Consider the following 17625-nt stretch of genomic DNA (forward strand, 5'->3'; position numbering starts at 1 on the left):
AGTGAAGGAAGTGACCCGATACGGGTCACCCGGGTCACTCACAACCACCTCTCAGCCTTACACACAAATGAAGAGTCGGTCAGACAGTAGAGAATACAAACCAAGTATATTTTATTCAGGTAAACTCGAGTGGAGTCCGGTCTGACCAGCCTCCTTGGATTGCTGCAGAGGGACTGACTTCAGCAAACAGAAATACAATATGCACACTTTCTGAACCAAGAATGTCCCGCCCCTAATGGAAATCTACTAGCAAGTGCAGCTAAAACAAAGGAGTACAGTAAGATGAGTTTCGACTCTGGGACCGGGCACAGGGTATCTACTTGCCAAGGTTATTCTGTTCATGTCTCAAGCTAGGCTAATGCGAGAAAGCCTTTATCTATGGGGAAAGGAATGCATCAATAGGAACAGTATATTAGTTAGCAGAGCAAGGCCTAACCTTGGAGAAATCAAAATGTCCACAGCCTGCCTCTCGAGTCAGGGAATACAAAGCTAGCGACATGATTCAAAATGGCGGCTGAACCTAAAATGTTGCCGCAATTGCTAACTTAACACGTACAATGCATGAACAGATAGCTAAAACATTTTTATTCCAACAGCAGTGATACTCAAAGTACGGCCCGGGGCCGCATGCGGCCCTCCTGACCTTTACATGCAGCCCCCTGGCAGCATCACACTGGGCTGCTGTTTACTCGACTCAGCACTAACATGAAAAAACTGTTAAATATACATCAAGCACATATTTAAAGGTTAATTGCAGTTGGGGAAAGAAAGCCATTACCTTTATTTTTAAAGACAGCAAATTTGCAAAAAAATCTCTATAGTCTTTTCAAAATTAAAAACGTGTATTTCATTGACCTGTAGAACCATTTCACCTTAGTAAATCAAATTATAGCAGTGCATTCAGAAGTATTTTTCTTAAAGGGATGTTTTTCAAACATGAATTTAGAAACTTTCATGCTTCCCCCCTACCCTGACAACAATGCCATTAGTGAATACATCCAAGCACAGGAGATGGTTTTGAACACCACGCATCCTGAAGTCATGTATTTCGAGTTCCTCTCATATGAGATAGTGAAGAAAAAGGAGGGACATTGAAATAAAACAATTGCCCAGGGTCGCACAATTTGGTCAAGTTGAGAAGCCAGGATTCATCCCAGGTTTTATGGTTTCACATTGCTTAATTCAGTTCAGCCACTAAATATTCATGCTTTGCTCCACCTACACCCACTTGACACTCACCGATGGCATCAGTGCAGCCCTCTGTCACACCAAAGACCAAACTTTTTTTCGCCCTGGAAAATGTTTTATGATTCCCCATGATCTAGTGGGTGAAAATCAGTGGCGGCTAGTGATTTATGCAGGTGGGGGACAGGTGGGCCACACATGCAAAATCATACATACTCACACTCACTCATCTAAATTCACGCTCACTCACACCCAGACATTCATAGGCATGCACACGTATGAACATCATTCACAAGCACATACACAGACACACATTCACAGATGCAGGCACTGATACACACACATTTACACATATGTGAATGCACATACGCAATAAACATTAAAAAATATAGACAAACTTACCGTGCTGCAGTGGCAATCTGGATTGGCGGAAGGAAAGCCTCTAAGATTCCTGGAGGGTTGGGAATGCTACCTCCTCTCATTGGCTGATATTAGGTCAGCTAATGAGAGAAGGCATCAGTCCCTTACTCGTCACAAAGTGGGATGGCATCAGTGAGAGTTGCTGACCTGACCCGCTCTGGGACAAGCACCACTAATGGACCCTAGCACAGGGGCACTTTGTGGAAAAGTGCGTTTATTGTCTTGCCATTTCACTCAGCCATTTTTTGTGCTGTGTCCTTGTGACTGACTTTTTCTCTGTATCACGAACACTCTGGAGCTCAAACTTTTGACCTGTTGCATTCCTGCACGGACACTCTGTTCATGCTTTGGCCTAACACTGATTGACCAGCCCATGCTACATGGAGTTTCCCAGATGTTTATCGTCCTCGCCGTTACCTGTGCTTATCAGATTAACCTTTGTTTGACATGTAATCATGCTATGCCCTGCAGTGCCATCTAAATCAGATTAACCTTTGTGAACTATGTAATTATAATGTTTTGCCCATATCCTGCTAAAACCCCAAAGGCTACTCACCTGCTGACCCTCCAGATTTTCCATTTGTTTAGGAATGTAATTGGTACAACTCCCTTACATGCCTGGGACAGGATAGAGAGTATATAAGACGTGAAGTAAGACCATTCTAGCAGACTGCCTCATTCAGTTGCTAAGGCTTCTGTGTGACGTAGTCTCACCTCATTTAAGGTTAATAAAAATGTCCTTGTAAATTTCGGCTGCTATGGAATTTCTTCTTTGTTGGTTTAAAAAGGACCAAGTATCAGTTAGGCCCCTGAGAAGGATTTTTGATTTCTTCAGTTGGCGCTCCAACGCGGGCCTCATCAGAGAAGTGGCTATCTGAGGGAGTGATCTTGTCAGGAGACAGAAATCTACTAAGGAGGTACTCTGTGCACAGAGATTTGGGGGATTCTCTGTCTCTGCAGCCCAGTATATTTCTGATTTTCCTGATTTTGATCCTCCACATGATGTCACTCCTGACTGAGAACCTTTTTGGCATGAGTATTCTAAAAAAGACCGTTAGGTCATTCAGAACTTGGCAGTTAGAATTTGGACAACCTTTTGATTGGTAAGAGTCGTTCTGCGGCGCTTGCTGTGGGTTTCGATGCCTGTGATTGGTAAGTCAGTTTAGTAACGCTTACTATGGCTTTGGAAATATATGAATTTGTGTTGGTCAACTTTGAATTTGTATGGGATTGATACGCTAATTGCAATTCGTGTAGGCAGGTAATGAGGCGACTTTTCTCTACTTTGTATAAATTTGAACGGTGCAACGTACGGAGAGTACCTTCAGCACTATTTTGATTATAATATTTGCATATTCTGCAGTATTTTGGCATGCCTGTTTTCAAGCTCACATCAGAGAATGTGTTGCTTTTTGGAAGGTGCCATATTGTGATGTGAAGTAAATTAGCCGGCTCCCCCAGAGGGAATGCCTAAATAGGTTTAGGTATAAAAACATATTTCTTCCTTGGTGATTCTGTATCCCCAGGGAATTAAAATATGACAAAATACAAACAAGGATCCTTTGTTTTGTGCAATTTTATGAATGGAGATATGCAGAGCGATTTTTTTTGGGTGTTCTGCCAGCCAAAGCTAGTGAATTGAGTGTATCTTGGCTTCTTGGAAATAAAGGTCTGTGGGGCTGTTTTTGCAGTTTTTTGGAACACTATTGAGAAGCGTTTCTTGTAAATATGACTTACAACTAGTATTTACAAATGGTTTGGTTTAAGTACAGTCTGTGGGCTGTCCTTTGTTTCTGTTCTAAGTGTTGATCTGTGGGTTAAGTGTGTGTTTAAATGTCTATGTGATTTGTGGGTTTTCCCATTAGCAACTTTTGTAAGTGAATAGCGATAGCGCTATTTATGAAATAATGGTTATTAAGCGCGCTGTATTGTGTGTCCTGAGTGTTTCACCCCTTTCTGTATATGTCTGAAATGTGCTCAATATGTGTTGGTGGTCTTTCTTGTTGTCTTCAGTCTGTTGTGCAAAATGTTAGTTGATTAATATTAATCAGAAATAAAAGAAAAATCCAGAAATGAGCCACGTGATATGCTAAAATAGCTATATGTTGCTATTTAATTTATAGAGTAAGCAATTATGCACATGTACAATGCTTAAAAGATAAAATTAAAATTCACATTTACTAGGAATAAAAAAGCCCTCAAAAACGAAATTGTGTGTTTTGGAAAAAAATAAACTTAAAGCATTTTCCTTAGATACATTGTATTAGATATTAATAGGCAAACACATCATCTGAATACATTGGATTTTGTTGTATTGCACACACATTTTGAAACTTGAAATGTCTTAGTTTTAGTTTTAATAGACAGCCACCGTGCCCACGTTTTCAACACTAAGAAACAGCTGTTGCTGCCGCTAAGCAAGCAACACGAAGCAATCACGAATAGACAGGAATGTTTACTCAGTCAGGACTTTCCCAGTTAAACACGGGTGACCCTTTGCATTTCAGAATAGTGTTTTAAAAAGGTTACAAAAATAAGGTTCATTATTTTGTATTACAGGAAAACATTTCAATTAAGGGTTTCCTCTCTTTAAGCATTTTTGTAAGCATATTCTTGATTCTAATGTTAAAATAATTGTCCTTTTAAAAAAAAGTGGCGCAAAAATTTGTCATGTTTCAAGTTAGGCTTCTGTGCTTAGGCTTGTGAATGAATGCGTGTAAATATGATAGGCAAGGCATGCAGCTTGCTTTTCATGTGGAATTATCAAAAATGATTGGTTTCATTGAAGAAGAAGAAATTATTATTAATCACGAAAAAAAATAAGTGCTTTTAAAATCGTTTTTTAATATTTATAAAGCTTAATACTCATACTATGACCTCCTAGCATTAAAATTCAATTTAAGTTGTGTTGAACCGCAAAAATGAGAACATTTGCATATGGAATTTCACTTGGCGCAGGCGTAAAAAAACTCATTTTTATAAGGATTTACATGAGATGTCTAATGTCCAATCTCTGCAATCTGTAAAGAACATTCGGAGGATGGTTAATATGTAGCACAATTATAGGATATTTATTTTTAAGTGCCCCAAATATCAAAGTCGAAATTGGGTGAGGGCACTATTTAGGCAGCATTTTCTTTCATTTAGAGTAGCTTTTAAAGTGCCCTAGGCTTCAGTAAATGCATACATTTAGGTATAATACAAATTTGCAGGTTGTTCTCATTTGGGGTTGCTTTTAATGGCTCAGTGAGCCAATGTGCCCGGTGCAGAGGTTTGAGTTTCATATCAGGGTTGAATGTTCTTACTCTAGCTGGCCCTACTGAGACGTTCATCCATTTAAGGTTGATGAAATGAGCACCATTGCATAGGGTGGTAACAAGCATTTGTTCTAAAGCTGGCATGTTGTGTTGTTGTGTTCTGCGAATTATTCACAGTAGATGTTTTTGAGTCTGGGAATAGGAGTGGATTGTGGCCCCTAAAGGGAGTAATATATATGGTATGTGGTTTTGGATAGGGTTGGTTATTGCAGGTTGGAAAGAGTTGGGAAGGCTTTTTGTCTTTGACAGCTTCAGAGTGAGGAGCCGCGGAGTGCGCGAGGTAGATTTTGACCTTAAAGTCTGTCAGGTGGGGGTTAGGAGTGAGTATAAACAGATGTTCTGCTGAGGTGTTATTCTTAGCTCTTGGAGGACTGTGCTAGGCTTTCATGTATGTTGACATGTGCAGCCTATTAAATCAGGGCCTTGACTCCGAGAAGTGCATTCCTGAGCGGCCTCGCTCAAAGCAGGGCCTCAAAGGGGGTGATACATTTGTATTTCTATTTTTTAAAAATAATGTCCATGTAAGTTGCTTTCATTTAACAGAAAAAAAAATGCTGCATTAGTTTTAGAAGATGGTTGGTTACAGTTGATATTTTGTGTGTTATGTGAAGTGTCAGCAGTATGTTGAAGCAAGATGTGGTTTTTGTATGACTCCTTTGAAAAGAAATGTTTGTGTGTTTTTCACGTTTTTGCATTTTGTCCTATGAATTGTAACTGTTGGTCCTGTGTGTCAGAAGCGACACAGTAAGTTGTATTTGAAAGCCGATCTCCACTAACTGGTGATCTGCTGTTAAAAGGAGGGTGTGTAAAGTAAAAGAAAGTGTAATTTTAATTTTAAGCCTGACAAATTAAGCAGGCCCGAATATTGGGTTTTGGGCTATAGGTTCACAGTGCGTGCATGAAGTGTATGACATGGTGTTGTGCGTCACCGCTCATTTACATGTGCTACTGTAATTTGTCTATGCTTTTTGAGCTTGGTATACAGCAAGTATATCTGATGGCTTGACATGTGCATTTTTATTTTATGTATGTTTTTGTTATATGTTGCTGCTTTTGATACTATTACTAGTTCCCCTGTGTTGTGAAGGGATCTTCATGACAATGCATATCGCTGCACAACATTTGGGTGGATTTGCTCTGATACTAAATTTCACAGATATGATATTTTCATGCTGTGAACGACACAGACAACACTTCACTAGTGCATGTCTATTTGGCTATAATGATATTGAAGAAAAATAAAAGAGATATACAGGATCAAAGTGTGTCACCTGCAGTTAGTCACGTTACTGCCCCTTCCCTTAAGAAACAGGCAGCCCTAGATTTATGTTTCCTTGATTGGACCTAAGGATGAAATTATAGATCTGTGACTCTTGTACAAGGTGACCTAATTTCTATATTGCATTAGTCTGCGTCCTAAGTAGTGTATGGCTTTGTTCCTCAAAGGAAACCAGGTTTCATTTTACCCTGAAAAAGGAACTGGAACATTAGCTGAGATTACCGTATATGGTGTAGCGGCCAGCGGTAGAGCTATTTTGTGAACTATTTTGATTTTTGTGTATCACCCGTACTCTTGGTGTTGTGTCACATGCCTGACTATCACCCAAGTAATTTCTTGTTCTTCCTATAGATTTTTCTTTTGTCGCTTCTCCCCTGACCGATGTCGCATCGTGCCTAGTTATTGGGGATTTTAGCTGTGTCCTAGTTCCATTTCCCTTTTCCATATTCCTTTCACCAGTTAGCCCATTTATTATTGTTGGTGTATTGTTCAGGTTCACACTTCTAGACTGCAGTGATGTACCAGGGACCCCCATATTATGTATAATTCCCTTTTGTATGACCAGATGGGTTTTTCAAGAATTTTACTTCATGCTCACTTGGATGTCTTTTTTATAGTCTGACTGTCAGGATAGTGATGGACTGGTTAACTGACTCAATACTATAGCAAGACAAGTTTTCCACCTTAATAGGAGATATCTTACGTTTATTCTTTGAACATGACGAATTTTCAATTTTTATTTTACTTTGGTTTTTTACCCTTTTGTTCCTGCTGCTTTAATTTTTTGTGGGATCAGATGTGTTCTAATCATGGAAATACCAGGACTCTAGTTCTTGTCTTTTGTTTCCATATTTGATCATTAGCCTGTGTATTGCATAGTGCGCCTGATGCACAGTTATTAAAGGGAGGTATCTACATGTCCCTGATAATCTGTATTATGTGATTTCTCTTTTGAGGTGTTCTAGATAAGGAATTTAGGAACACCTACACGTAATCATTGAGAGAAAAAAAATGTGTTTACCCCATTAGGCAATGCCACTATGTGGGAGGACATCCATTCAGATAGAATTCCCAAGTAGCTATCTACCCTTAGATGCAGAGAATAATGAAGAGAACCCAATTGAAGAGGCTAGAGGTACTGTTTTGCCTACTGCCTTTGTCTTTGTATTCTATGAGAATGACAGTGTATTTTAGATCACAATAGTCCCATGTCGTATGGCCACTCCTTTGAAGATTACAGGCCACCTGCTTGCAGTCCCCTTGTTAAATACAATGAACTGTTTTTGTACTAAATTGAAGGAAACTAACAACTGTGTCACATTTCCTACGTCACTAGGTTCTGCGGTATCAAGTCATAATAACCTGCAGAACGCTGATTTAAGACTAATTCCCATCAGTGACAGCTACAAATGAGGGCCGGACATCTTGGCTCTACAGTCCCAGCACCCAGACAGTAGCAAGGCTGGACAGCAATCGTCAGCGCGCCATCAATGGTATCTCCAAAGTATTGTGCTTGCTTCATCAGAAGGCGTTGAACATCAGAAAAGAAGGAGGAGCTGGTTCAGTGCAAAAGAGCGAAAGAGAAGGATCCCTGCTGTTGATGGCAGGATTAGTTTCAGGCTTGAGTTTTCTACCTGTCATGTGCTGGTAACCTCTGACAGTGTGCAGTCCCTTGAGCCCCTTGGACTGAGTTTTGGCCATTCCCCTTTTTTCTTTGCTCCAACGGAAGGGCAGTGCACCGCAGGATCCAAGATTGGCAAAAGGCACTACACTTGTGATTCTTATGTTGAAAGGAAAATTAAAATGAAAGAGCAGCCCGAGTGTCCTCTGACACTGAATAACAAGTGTTGGAGCCTGAGGATGTTGCTCAACGTAAACGTCTGTTGCTCTTTCCCGATTTACAGTACTTGGGTCTGCATGATATGATCAGCGCCCACGACCAACGAAGAGCATGATATCTGTAGTGCCTGCCGCAGAGGAGAGACACTGGTGCCCTGCCTTGAGACATTGAGACTTTCGAGTGAGCTGTGAGTGTTTGCCAGGAGGGCACTCCAACAGATACTAAGAAGCACTATTTTCATGGAAAGGCCCAGATCGAGAGGCCCAACGTGGAAGAAGACAATGGATGGGCGATAGAAGCCTACCAAAGAGGCTTAGAACGGACTTTGGGCACAGTTGCACAATCGTGATGAACATTGTAATTTACTGAAAATGGTTTCGCTTATGGCAAAAGGATGGTCTGTGGAAAAGTGCGTTTATTGTCTTGCCATTTCACTCAGCCATTTTTTGTGCTGTGTCCTTGTGACTGACTTTTTCTCTGTATCACGAACACTCTGGAGCTCAAACTTTTGACCTGTTGCATTCCTGCACGGACACTCTGTTCATGCTTTGGCCTGACACTGATTGACCACCCCATGCTACATGGAGTTTCCCAGATGTTTATCGTCCTCGCCATTACCTGTGCTTATCAGATTAACCTTTGTTTGACATGTAATCATGCTATGCCCTGCAGTGCCATCTAAATCAGATTAACCTTTGTGAACTATGAGGGGCGCTAGAGGGCGCCAGGCAAGATGGCCGCACATATGTGAGGCTCCGCCGGATCGGATCGACATCCTACACTTATCCTGTTAATTCGCCTCGGTGAAGTGCCCAGTGCTGTGGCAAATAGCGGAGTACTGCTGGGTGCTAGAACGGCGCTGGTAATTTAACTGCTGGACTGTCCCTGGGGCTGAAAGCGGCGAGTGAGCTGCCGGCTGGAAATCCGCCATTGTGGAGACCAGGAGCGGAGGCTGTTTCCGAGGATTGCGACGGAGCGGGACCTTGGATATTGAGACTGCGGTGGCTTCTTGCTGACTGAACGTTGCCTCGGTGATTGGGACTGGGACTGCCGGAGAAGAGCGGCCGGTCAGCGGTGGAGACAGCGTGACGGCAGGGCTCGGTCCGACTTCCGCCGGTTGTGGTGAGTGGGGTGGCGGCCTGGGAAAGCCCGCGGCTGCGGAGGTGGCGCTGGGCCGTGCTAGGCCGCGCCGTGCAAACTGTGGCTGGTGTGGGCGGGGCGGGTCGGAGAGGGCCGGCGAGGGAAGCGCTGAATCACGGAGTGTCTGCGGCCATCCCTGGCAGGGTGCTATCTGTGACACACTATTTGGAAATCGCTTCTGCACTGCTAGATGTGAGCTGAGGGGCTGTGGTGCAAATAGCGATCACTACTACTTACAAGCGGCCATAAGGGATCAAGCTGAGACTGAGTGGGCCATGTTTTATGATTGAAGTGACTGGGGCGACTCGCGCCCGCTATGGAAATAGGTGAGACCAGAACACAGCGGCCTGGAGATACACGGTTGGCGCCTTAGAGGAACGGACTGGGCCTGCGGTGTCTGCAGTTTGCAGTAGGGTACACGATCGAGACGACTCTAAACACACTCTCTGCTTTGGACTCCGGGGTACCGTATAAATTTGTGCTGCCACTGTAGAGGACACTGCTGTGTGAGCCGAGACATGGGTAGAACTGAAAGAAATCAGCCTAAGTTGGTGTTTGAGGCGAAAAAGGCCCCCATGTCTACTGCGCAGGATCCACCGGTCTCCGACGCTGCTGGAGCAACGGGCGGCACGCCGAATTTGGAGGGGGTCCTTGTGGCTATGCAGAAGACACTGCAGTCCATTGAAGGCACTATGGAGGCAGTTAATCATAGACTGGACCACATGGCCACCCAATTTGATAGACAGAATGAGCGGATGGGGAGGTGGAACAGAGGGTGTCTGCTACGGAGGACGGCTTGACCACAGTCACTACGAAAGTGTTTAACATGGAGCGTGTCCTGGAAGTAATACAGGCCAAGAACGAGGAGTTGGAAGGGAGGTCCAGACGCAACAACATCCGCGTCACGGGCCTGCCCGAGTCCACAAATGTGGGTCGCATGGAAGACTTCATGGAACGGCTGATCACTGACATTTTTGGTGCTGAACAACTATCTCGTGTGTTCATAGTGGAATGAGCGCAACGTTCTCTTGCTAAGAGACCGGTGTTTGGGGCGGCACCGCGACCAGTTATTGCCCGAATATTGAATTATAAGGACAGGGACGTGATCCTTCGGATGGCGCGAGAGAAGGGCACCATAGACTGGCAAGGCAGTAAACTGGAGTTCTATCCCGATTTTACTGTGGCGGTGCAAACGGCGAGAAAAGAATTTCAGGCTGTGAAGCAACTTCTCAGGGCCGAGGACGTCCCGTACGCAATGCTCTATCCCGCCAGACTTCGGATTGGTCCACCGTCCGATAATAAAATCTTCACCTCGTCCAAGGCAGCTATGGATTATGCGAAAAAGCAAAAGAAAAGAAAAAGAGACGCAAATGCGGCGCAGAAAAGGGAAGAAGACATTCTGGAAGAGGCTGAGTGATCGGATGTCTCTGGACGGCACGGACATTGCCCGTTGTCTAGTATACTGCGGTGGAGATGACCACATAGATGAACACTGTTCTTGAGTTTGGATGTTGAGACCTGCGTGATTGCTGTTTGCAGGCGAAGCCCGGACTGGAAGAGCGTACTGGGATGGTTCTTTGTACACTGGTTAAGGGGATATGACGTTTGAGTGACCTGTCATTGTATTTGTTTATGGTGCTTCATGATGTTCACCCGCTGGAATAAGACTGGGTGTTCGTCATTCTGGCTCCTTTGTCGGAGGGATGGAATGTGGGTAAGGTCACTGTCTAACATTGCGAAGTTATGATTACTGCTGGGTGGCTGCGATTGACTCCAGGGACTATTACCGGATTTACAGCGGTTGTCTTCCATTTTGTATTATGGGCCGTGGGGCTTGGTCCACTGGGGCGGAGGGTTGACTGTCTATTCCTCTTCTACTACACTTGGTAGTGGAAGTTGGGCACCTCTACGCCCCCGCTTATGGGAGTTCCCCAAGATATGCTCCGAATAGGGGTTTTGGTTGGGAGGTTGGGGGGTCGGGGACGGCTTTGGCAGGTTGGGGGAGCTGAAGTGGGTGGGGGGAGGATGGGGGAAGTTCAAAGGTTTCAGATGGATACGTTGCTATGTGTGGGTATGTGCGACGGGGAGGGCTGTGATTTCGTAATAAGGATAGATGCTACGTGATACTCTCTGGATGATGAATATAATTCACTGTTTGCTGTGTTGCTCCTGGATTGACATTTACCGTTGGGGGTGGGCTATGTGTGCAGGCTGATGGAATCTGACATGTACGGACTTTATGGCTAGGAGTGGGCAGATCTGTTGGATAACATGGAATGTGCGAGGTCTGAACAGACCGCAGAAATCTAGACAAATGCTGTCCTTTCTTTCTAAACATGGGGCGCAGGTGGTCTTTCTTCAGGAGACACACCTCCGGGGGAAAGCAATTGAAGCCGTGGCTAAGCAATGGGCGGGAGTGCGAGTGGCAACGGACTACTCATCTTATGCGCGAGGGGTCATGATTTTAATCAAGAAAAATGTGCAGTTTGATTTGATGTATAAAGAGGTTGATAAAGAGGGCAGATACATTATTCTACAGGGGAAACTGTATGGCACATTAATAACGTTGGTGAATATCTATGGTCCGAATGTGGACGATCCAGATTTCTATGTTGATCTGTGGAACAAGGTGTATGCCCTTCCGCCGTCGGCTATTGTATGTGGAGGTGATTGGAATGTGACATTAGACGAGATGCTGGATAAAAAGGATGAGAGGCCGACTGTACATAGGAAAGCGGCAGATGTGGTGTGTGATGGAATGCGTGACTTTGGATTGGTGGATGTGTGGCGGTTGGTACATCCGGGCGTGCGAGAGGGCACTTGCTATACATCTGCCCATGACACTTGGTCGAGATTGGATTATTGGCTGGTTACCCGAGATATCAGTGGATGGGTCAAGTGCAGCGACCATTTACCCAGGACCCTATCAGATCATGCTCCAGTGCTAATGGACGTGGACTGGCCGTCACACACTCCGGCACCATTTTCATGGCGCTTAAACCTGGGGATGCTGCCCCGATCTGGTGCTGCGGGAGGACTTAAGAACCTGTATTGAAGAATTTTTTTATAGGAATGTGGGATCCGTGGAGAGTATGGGCACAGTATGGGAGGCGTTCAAAGTTACGATTAGAGGTGCGTGTATCGGTATGCAATCTGGGGTGCTTAAATCGTTGAGGAACTCTATGAGTAAACTGGAGGAAGAACTATTGACATTGGAACGACAGCAGGAACAATTTTCTACAGATGCTAGGCTAGCAGAGATTCGAGAGAAAGTCACTGCTTATAACGAGCTAGCTGACCAAGAGATTAACTTTCTGTCCAAGCGTTCCAAGGCGCGTTACTACAGTGAAGGGGGGCGCGCGGGACGGGGGCTAGCTGATAGAATTAGAGAACCATGGGCGAGGCATTGCGGAGTTCAGGAAATAATACATGAGGGCGACACTGTCACCAGTGCTGCGGGTATCCTAGATTGCTTTGCGCAGTACTATGAGCAGATGTATAGTTTCAGGAACACGGCTGACGAGGAGGAATTGGCACAATACTTGGACGATATCGCTCTAGTTTGGCTGTCCAAGGGGCAGCAAGATTTTTTAATGCATCATATCACGGAAGAGGAGTTTCGGGATGCGATTTCTGCTCTGCCCAATGGCAAAGCGGCTGGCACAGACGGTTTACCGTCAGAATTTTATAAAGAATACGCAGATTTGTTGTTGCCGCGACTGGCGGCTGTCCTGGAGGACTCGTTGGAACGGGGTCAGCTACCGGCCACAATGAGGGAGGCGCTATTGGTGGCACTGCCGAAGCCAGGCAAGCCGCCTAACCTATGCGAATCATATAGACCATTGTCTCTAATCAACACAGACGTCAAGATCATAGCTAAAGTGCTGGCGACACGTCTGAGACTTATTCTACCGGTGATGGTCCTGCCTGACCAGTCTGGTTTTGTTCCCCTCCGCTCCACTGCTCACAACCTAAGGGCTTTGTTCGCGATTCTGCACCTTCTCAAACCGGAACTTCCAGCGGTGGCGGTACTACTGGATGCAGCCAAGGCATTCGACTCTGTGGCTTGGAGATATATGCTAGCGGTGCTGCACCGGATGGGTGTGCCGTACTTTTTCACGTCCTTAATAACTTTGTTGTACACAAAACCGATGGCGCGGGTGCGGATTAATGGTCACGTGTCGGCGACGTTCGGTATTCAAAGGGGAACTCGGCAGGGGTGTCCTCTTTCGCCCCTGCTTTTTGCCCTTATGCTGGAACCACTGGCCTGCATTTTGCGGCAAAGGTATGCTGCCGCAGCGTTAAGGTTTCCGCTAAGGTCATTTGCAGTATCCATGTATGCGGATGACATGGTGCTGTATATCAGATACCCAGCTCAGCATCTAGAGAGAGTATTGAGGGAGTTCATACGGTTTGAACTTTTTTCTGGTCTCTCGATAAATTGGAATAAATCTATTCTGCTGCCCCTTACTGACGCCACCATGCCCTTCCCGTTAGAATTTCCATTGGAATGGGCAGTAGAACCGGTGCGCTATCTGGGAATCTGGGTGCACAGGGATTGTACTGAAGTCCTCCGGACCAATTGCGGAGTGGCGGTCTCAAAATTGGAAGACCAGGTGCACAGATGGATTAGGCTGCCGCTATCATTTGCGGATAGGGTATCCATCATCAAAATGGTGGTGCTACCTAAATTTCTGTACTATTTTGTCAATGTGCCCATCATCCTGACGTCACACTTTTTTGCACAACTGCAATCGTTACTCATCACGCTGGCCTGGGCCGGTAAGAAGGCGCGGGTGAGATGGGATGTTCTAACGAAGCCGTACGAACTTGGGGGTTTTGCAGTACCGGATATGAAACTGTACTATCTCTGTGCGCAGGCTCACTTTGCTTCTTATTGGATGTCGGCACCGCCATATACACCACATGTAGCACTCGAAGCTAGTGCAGTCACTCCGCGACCACTGAAGGCCATGTTAGTAAATCGGTACTCTGTGTTTGAGAGGGGGGAGGTGGACACGGTACGCAGCACACAATGTGCTTGGCAAGAATTGGGCAAAAGGTCGGATAGATTGCCGTTGTATGCCCCGGATATGCCGCTGCTATATCACGCCGAGATCTCGGTCACCAGCGAAGTGGGAGCGCTCCAGCTTTTCCAAGGGGCTGGCATACATAACATGGGGCATGTGTTTCCTAATGCCTAGTTCATTCCACTGCAGACTCTGTTGGATAGCACGACTAATCCCACTATGGCCACGTTCCTTTATGTTAGGCTACGCGCTGCGGGACTTGTATCCCTCCTTCCCGGATGAACCCCCAGTGTTAGGTGCCTTACAGTTACTGTATTCCTCTACGAATCGTGTGAAACTGGTTTCGCGCTTATATCGTGCCTCGCAGGAGGATGAGGGCGGGGGTGGGGTATTGGCGAAAGCGAGATGGGACGCATGTTTCCTCTGACTGATGAGGAATGGACTGAATGCTGTTCTGGGACGGGTGGGTTTGCGGCCAATGGGAATTTCCGTCTCATTCACTATAAATATTTACAGCAACGGTATTACACACCTGCACAACTGTTGAGATATGGACTGCGGGATCACTCTAGATGTGTGAGATGTGGCGCAGAAAATGCTGACTTCATACACTTGGCGTGGGGCTGTGCTAAGGTATACGAGTTCTGGATTGCGGTGACGAAGGCACTGACTGAGATGACTTCCATAGAGGTGACTGCTGAACCGCGGTTGTGCTTGTTGGGTATTGCTTCTGGATTGCCTGTTGGAGCTAGGCGTCTGATAGTGTTGGCATTGCAAGTAGCCAAGCGCAGAGTGGCTGTGACGTGGGGCGGGCGGCGAGCACCTGCTGTCAAGCTATGGTTGCAAGACATGGCGTATTGTCGTGATCAACTGACCTGCTACTATGAGGAATTGCCAGAAGCCTCAAGACCTAGGGATGTGTGGGGTCCGTATACAATGTACATGTTGTCCAGGACGGCGGTGGAGGGGAGCCCCTAGATCAAGGCTGGTGTGGAGGATGGCCTCAGATGAATGAGTGCGACATGGGAGTGGTTTACCCTTGCAAAGATTGTTGATGGAGTAACACGGACGGTTCATAGCTTTACCGTCATCACGGTGTGATATTGAGACACGACCTTTGTGTCGTTCTATGTACCTCACTGGAAGCACACTTGAATACGGCATTTGCTGGAGTCTGATCTGAAACCTGGGATGTTAGATGGGGGGGATGTTACATGGTTAAGTACTGTTGGGTTGCTTATGAAACAAGACTGCTTGCTAATTGAGTTAAAATCCTTACAAGATTCAGCTTCTGTATTGTCACCTGCTTTTATTTGTATACCTACTATGTACGGAGATTATATCATTTTGTAGGTGTTGGAAGACAGAAGTACTTTGCGGCCAGCCCGCGTCTGGGTTGTAGGCCTATGGCTGTGTTCTTGTACTTTGACTAATAAAAGTCTTTAATCAAAAAAAAGCTTTGTGAACTATGTCATTATAATGTTTTGCCCATATCCTGCTAAAACCTCAAAGGCTACTCACCTGCTGACCCTCCAGATTTTCCATTTGTTTAGGAATGTAATTGGTACAACTCCCTTACATGCCTGGGGCAGGATAAAGAGTATATAAGACGTGAGGTAAGACCATTCTAGCAGACTGCCTCATTCAGTTGCTAAGGCTTCTGTGTGACGTAGTCTCACCTCATTTAAGGTTAATAAAAATGTACTTTTAAATTTCAGCTTCTATGGAATTTCTTCTTAGTTGGATTAAAAAGGACCAAGTTTTGGCCATTCCCCTTTTTTCTTTGCTCCAACGGAAGGGCAGTGCACCGCAGGATCCAATATTGGCAAAAGGCACTACACTTGTGATGCTTATGTTGAAAGGCCGCTTGTGTAAGAGACGCTGCTGCTGCTGTGTTTGTTTTCCCCTAGCTACTGGAGTAGCTAACAAGGTGTCGTATCTGCTGCTGGACTTGGCAGAAAGCCTACAATCACCTTCGTGGCCGCAGAGGAGGGAGAGGCGCCGGTCCCGGGACTGCGAGGACCAGCATACAACACCTTCAGCTGGGTCCTCTTCCCGCGTGAGCTGCGCCCCCTCCCAGTGCCACGCCCTCAGCCAAGTGCCGATAACTACTCGCGGCCCCCGCTTCGCGGGACCTGCTCGTGTAAGAGACGCTGCTGCTGCTGTGTTTGTTTTCCCCTCGCTACTGGAGTAGCTAACAAGGTGTCGTATCTGCTGCTGGACTTGGCAGAAAGCCTACAATCACCTTCGTGGCCGCAGAGGAGGGAGAGGCGCCGGCCCCGGGACTGCGAGGACCAGCATACAACACCTTCAGCTGGGTCCTCTTCCCGCGTGAGCCGCGCCCCCTCCCAGCGCCACGCCCCTACAACCCAATACACTACTTATTAAACCCTGTAACGCGCATCGCGGGACGCGCGCGGGTCGGAGCACGGGGCGAAGCCCGGGCAAAGGGCGGGCCGTCTGTGGCCGTCCGGGGACGTACCAGGACGGGACGGGCCACCTTATTTCCATTTCATTTTTACTTTTACCATTCAACTGCGACCTATTAGATCCTGGTACCCTAGGGTCCTAGGGTCGAGTAATAACCAGCATCAGCGCGGTAGGTGTAACACCTATCTTCTTGACTCTACCATCGGGGAGACGACTCTCTGAGCTGTTGGCCCATCAATCAACAACAGAGAAGGAAATATCACCTATACCTCACTAATTCCTTCGAGGAAAGCTATATGGCTTTTAAAAAGCTTAGATCTCGCACTATATTCATGAAGCGAATGGGCACTGAGGAAGCAGTTAGAAAATCTTCTGACAAAGCAATAAAACACGGCCAGATAACTAGAAAACCGGCAATTAGTAACTATTTCACAGCCTTATCACCAAAAAAGCTAGCTCCTACTAATGTATGGGAAATTCCAACAAATATTGAAACATCAAAAATCAATGAGGTAACAGAGTTGCCCTTCCCGGACCATCAAATTATTCAAAATTCTAGCGTTTCGTGTCTTGAATCCAACCAAAAGATATTATTCTCAACACAGGAATCACAAATTCCGAATCACGAGTCCTTACACTCTACATCTCTAACACCTATAAAACGAATAGGCAGCCTTTCTGGTACTGAGGATCTTCTTCAAAACGAGATGAAGTCGTTGGAAAATATCTTAGATCTTCAGACAATTCAAGATAATTCACTCCACAAGTCCCAGGAAAAATCATTAGATCACGAAATTGTCCTTGATTCTTCATTGGACCCATTTCTCCTTAAAAACATTAATTCAATTAATACTACAACACCTATATCAAAAGCTCTTTACACTTTACAGGAAATACTGGAATCGGTTCTTTCTTTTTTAGGTAATGTTGCAGGGTTTCTGTACTCACACAGAACTGTGCACAGAGGAGTGGAACCTCGGCAAA

The sequence above is a fragment of the Lissotriton helveticus genome, chromosome 5_1 (genome assembly GCF_964261635.1).
Source record: "Lissotriton helveticus chromosome 5_1, aLisHel1.1, whole genome shotgun sequence".
Classification (NCBI taxonomy): domain Eukaryota; kingdom Metazoa; phylum Chordata; class Amphibia; order Caudata; family Salamandridae; genus Lissotriton; species Lissotriton helveticus.